The sequence below is a fragment of the Anabrus simplex genome, chromosome 8 (assembly GCF_040414725.1).
Source record: "Anabrus simplex isolate iqAnaSimp1 chromosome 8, ASM4041472v1, whole genome shotgun sequence".
NCBI classification, from domain to species: Eukaryota; Metazoa; Arthropoda; class Insecta; order Orthoptera; family Tettigoniidae; genus Anabrus; species Anabrus simplex.
The window spans coordinates 153,593,851-153,599,542 of record NC_090272.1 but is presented as its reverse complement, the minus strand read 5'-3'; the positions used below and the strand labels follow the sequence as shown (position 1 = coordinate 153,599,542).

The 5,692-nt window shown below is 42.7% G+C and overlaps 1 non-coding gene across 1 annotated transcript; it reads left to right on the top strand.

The window, feature by feature from the left end:
- The first annotated feature begins 2,668 nt into the window (after window positions 1–2,668).
- On the top strand, window positions 2,669–2,742 carry TRNAT-CGU (transfer RNA threonine (anticodon CGU)). The gene has a single exon. It is a non-coding gene; the product is annotated as a tRNA-Thr (tRNA).
- Window positions 2,743–5,692: the final 2,950 nt, after the last annotated feature.

The window sequence follows — 5,692 nt, the reverse complement described above, 5'->3', positions numbered from 1 at the left end:
GTATCGAAGATTGCCCAACACGTCTCAGGAATGATTTTTCCAAGTAGCTGAGGAGATATTACACTGCTAAATTTCAGGTCTTCATAACTTTTCCCTGTCGCTAGAAATCGCAATGTTACAATTAACCTCTCTTCAGCACAGATGGTATCTCTCATGTGTGTCTCCTGTTTCTCTATGTTTGGCCGAATCAACTCCAACAATTTTTCGCAAAAACTGTCGCTATCCATATGCAGAAAGTTCTTATAATCTGCAGGTTATTGTACGCACAGAGTTCTTAATAGGCTAACGTGTGAAAATCCTAGTTTATCTCTCAACCATTCCTTCATTCACACACACATTTCTTCTTTACTTCATCATTGGACAAATTCTGCAACAGCTACAGCCACTTCGGAAGTTTTCGTTGGGCCATAACAAAAACTTCATTTTTTGCTAGTGGCTTTACGTCGCACCGACACAGATAGGTCTTATGGCGACGATGGGATAGGAAAGGCCTAGGAGTTGGAAGGAAGCGGCCGTGGCCTTAATTAAGGTACAGTCCCAGCATTTGCCTCGTGTGAAAATGGAAAACCAAGGGAAAAGCATCTTCAGGGCTGCCGACAGTGGGATTCGAACCCACTTTCTCTATAACAAAACTAGGCAATGCACATACTATTTGCAATACAGACTGGCGGACTGGTCCGCCAACGGGTTCGCCAGTGTATGGTCACCGTCGAGCCAGTCGGGTTCGGGGTGTGGATTTTATACATGGATGGGCTCGCCAACCAGCTCGACTGTGAATGGGCCCCTTTAGGTGTGGAATCTTGGGGATCGCCTGATTGGACCTTATTTCTTTGAGGCCCATTGGACGGGTCCACGCTACCTGCACTTTCTGCGTTACGAGCTCTCACTTCTGCTGTAGGATGTGCCCTTGCACTATCGTTTGACGATGTGGTTGCAACAGGATGGAGCTCCACCACATTCGACTTTGCCCGTTCGTAACCATCTGAACGAGAAACTGCCAGGGAAATGGGTAGGACGAGAAGGCCCTGTTTCTTTCCCGCCAGATAACCGGATTTAAAGCCGTTAGACTTATTCTTGTGGAGACATTTGAAGAACATCGTTTACACTCAAGCACCGGAAAACCCCGACCAGCTCCGGCAACTCATCTCGGACGCCTGCCGAGCAATTACACCTGGAATGCTTCAGCGCGCAAGACGATCTACTGGACACCGGGCCCGAATGTGCATAAACCAAAACGGTCATCACATCGAGCATTTGCTGCGATAAAACATTGTCAGGGCAGCTGTGTTCCTATTATTTCCGGTCTGTATGCGTCCGGCCTGCTAAATAATCGGCCTTTCTTAGGGCCACAAACACATTCATTTACACACAATTTGCATGAAAGCCGGTATTGAACTTACATTGCGTGCGGTACGTATTAAACAAATGTTTCAAAAATGTGTAATCTTCGCCCCGGACTCGAACCTCACACCTGACATGCAAGCCCGCTCCACCAAGCCTTTACCAAATACACTACGGTTCCGTACGGAACATTGCGCAGCTTACAGCAAGTATTACGTTTACTGCGGTCACAATATCAATTCAGTGTTTCGCCGGCGTGTCAGGTTCATACGATCTAGAAGGCACACGCATCTCTTACAGTGTTTAATACGAGTATGACACTACGGCGTTCTATCATGGTGAGGCGGTAAATACTAAGATATCCGGTTGTGTTGTCTGAGCATACCGGCAGGGCAGATGTTTTCCGGAAGGCATGAATATTGTGGGTTGCTTAAAACTACATTGGAAGGGGCGGCTGAATCACGCTGTGTATATAGATTACATTGATTTTAATGATGTTCGTTTGAAATAAGGAATTTTTCTGGGAACAAATAATATGCATTTTACTTGACCACAGAAGTAAGAAGAGTAGGAGGTGCAGCTGAAGGATGCCAAATTATTGGGGAAACACTTGTTAAATACAATATACGTACGCTAAATGTTTTTACATGCAGGGTTTGTTTTTCCTTCGGAATCAGCGAGGGATCCTACCTCTACCAACTGAAGGGCACTGTCCTGGAGCGTCCAGGTAAAAGTACCCAGTGTGACACTTTTGTAACCATGATAACTTGACCTCCCGAGGCTGAGTCGACCCCGTTCCATTCCTCGTGCCACTTTTCAAATTTCGTGGCAGATCCTAGAATGGAAGCCGGGCCTCCGGGGGTGGCAGCTAATCACGCTAACCACTACACCACAGAATCGGACATATTTCCACCATACAATATTTATTCGGGAAAAATGCTTAGAAGAAAGAGAAAGTCCAGGAGAATGTCTCGCGTCCCGGAAAAATTTTGTTAGGGCCCGGGCGTTTGAGAAATACTGGCATAAGCCACGATCAGCCATTGAACTCTCACTACCCAGTACTCACTTTGAAGTTTACTCTTCGGACGGTTGAGGCGCTGGCCTTCTGACCTCAACTTGGCAGGTTCGATCTATTGCTATTTTAATGAATATTGATTTTTCACGACCGCATTGTAATCGAAACCGACGTTCACCTATTAGGTCGTGTTACGTACACTTACTACGTGTTGAAGAAATGTTAAGTACAGAACAAAACTGGCCAACCAGACACCAGTGGGATCCGAACCCACAACCTCCCGATCCTTTCCAACAAAACAAAGATAGCCTAGGCCACCATAGCTCAATTGGTAGAGCAACCGACGCGTAATCGGGTGGTTGTGGGTTCGTATCCCACTGGTGTCTGGTTGGCCAGTTTTGTTCTGTACTTAACATCTCTTCAACACGTACTAAGTGTACGTAACACGACCTAATAGGTTGAAAGTCGGTTTCGATTACAATGCGGTCGTGAAAATTCAATATTCATTGACTTGGCCCTCAACAGGCAACTTAAACGCACTCTACAGTGTGATGGTAGTAGTACCAGACCTGTAGCTTAGATCCTTTCCAACAGAACAAAGATGGCCTAGGCCACCGTAGCTCAATTGGTAGAGCAACCGACGCGAAATCGGGAGGTTGTGGGTTCGGATCCCACTGGTGTCTGGTTGGCCAGTTTTGTTCTGTACTTAACATCTCTTCAACACGTACTAGGTGTACGTAACACGACCTAATATGTTGAAAGTCGGTTTCGATTATTGCTATTTTGCTTTACGTCTCACCGACACAGATAGGTCTTATGGCGACGATGGGATAGGAAAGGCCTAGGAATGAGAACGAAGCGGCCGTGCCCTTAATTAAGGTACAGCCCATGCATTTGCCTGGTGTGAAAATGGGAAACCACTGAAAACCCTCTTCAGGGCTGCCGACAGTGGGATTCGAACCCACTATCTCCCAGATGCAAGTTCACAGCTAAGCGCTCCTAACCGCACGGCCAACTCGCCCAGTGCAGGTTTGATCCTGGCTCAGTCCTGTGGCATCTAAAGGTGCTTAAATACGTCAGCCTCGTGTCGGTAGATTTACTGGCACATAAAAGGACTCTTGCGGGACTAAATTCCGGCACCTCGGCGTCTCCGAAAAGTGAAAAAGTAGTTAGTGGAACGTAAAGCGAATAGCATTATTATTATTATTATTATTATTATTATTATTATTATTATTATTATTATTAAGTTTACCCTAGTGCACTCGATTACGGTTAAAATGGTCAAAGTACCCAGTGTGATGCTTTTGTAACAATGACAACGTTAATTGAAGTATGCCATATTTTATTTAGAGGCTAGTTTCATGATTATGAAGTTACGGTGCTGTTACTTTTATGTTATTACGTGCATTGCGTTTCTAGTACCATATTGATTTCGAACTATGGTCCGACGTCTGTGATTCTCTCACACAGACCAGTCAGGAAGATGCAGTTAGCTGGTAAATTACATTTAAATTTAGTGTGGCTATTTCTAGCCGAGTGCAGCCCTTGTAAGGGAGACCCTACGATGAGGGTGGGCGGCATCTGCAGTGTGTAGGTAACTGCGTGTTATTGTGGTGGAGGATAGTGTTATGTGTGGTGTATAAGTTGCAGGGATGTTGGGGACTGCATAAACACCCGGGCCATTGGAATTAACAAATGAATGTTAAATCCCCGACCCGGCCGTTAATCGAAACCGGACCCTCTGAACGGAAGGCCAGTACGCGGACCATTCAGCCAACGAGTCGGACAGTTAGCTGGTGATGTTCATGGATGAATTACTCCGAAGAAGGAATATATTTCACACGTTAACGGAAATAAAGAAGAAGAGAATGTGGATTAAATATATTTTCAAAATACTTTTAGCGCATTAAAATATCATAATATTGTAAATACAATAATATATCGACTAAAGAAACTCAAGGTAGTACGTAAAAAATTAGGAACTATAAGAGCGAACCTAGAAAGCTCAAGAGTACAACAGAGATTGTTCCAGGAATGAGTGAATTTCTAATAAACTGTTTACTGCATGGCTAGTCAAATTCTTGAGTTGATTATAAATGTTACAAATAAAACAAAAACTTGTAATACATATAATTGATTGGTAATTATTGTCTTCAGAATTTCTAAGAATAGATTATAAAGTAATACAACGATCTCAGTTGAGATTCTCAGAGAGAAAGGTTATGATTACCATAATCAGTTTCTCAGGGGATGTTATACAGTGTGGGCAGAATAAAACTGGACGCGGAATTGAACAGGAGAACTGCCCATATCAGGAAATGATGAAAACCGTGATTTCAATGCAACAATTGATTGCTGTCACATGCCTGGCGCATGCGAATCTCACAAGTAACGTCGCTGTGTCATTACATGTGAATGAGTGAGAGGAGCTGACGTCGAATGCACCACAAAATGGTGCTCACGATGAAACAGCGTATGTTCATTGTCCAGTGTTATGCAAAATACGATTCGTGGAAAACTTGTGTGGAACTCTTTGAGCAAGAGTTTAAGACTGGAAGTGTTTTGGCAAAATCTCCACAAGGTCTGCAGTGCAAAATTTAGTGGAAAATGGCGTGAAACGGGCTCTGTAGCGAAAACAACCCTGAAATATCCGGAGAAATATTCGAACACCAGAAAACATTGCTCGAGTAAAGGAGAGCCTCGAACGAAATAGGTCGAAATCTCAACGCATTTTTTCTGTACAAGTGGGAATTAAGAGATCTTCGTGTCGAAACATGATCAAAAACGACCTGCAGCTGTATCCTTACAAATGTACTGTTATGCATACGTTCAAGCGTCCAGAGTTCTACTGGTGGTTTCTCAGTGAAGTGGAGTCAGGTCTGTTGGATCCTCAATTTTTCATTTCTTCAGATGAGGCTATTTCAAGTATCTTATTGAATTGAATTGAATTTATTGATAATGATGATATACATGCCACTGAGGCTGAAAAGCCCCTTTATGTAGCGTCTACTTATAACACAATACAAGTTTATGAATACACTAACTACATTTTATAATATTAAAATATCAAATTAAACATTAAACTTAAAATTAAACTTAAAATTAAAATACAGATACCAATTCCAATAAAGTTAAAACATAAATCATATAAGAAGTAATAAAGCATATCATTCGATTTTTTAATATTTTAGGCTACAAGAATCTCAGGAATATAAAAAACAGAAACAATTTTCTTAGAAATATACATATTTCTTATTATTGGACACAAGAATACCTGATCTCAGCCCCTTGCGTACTCCTCCAGGAAGGTAGATGTTAAGGACTGCTTTAGTTGGG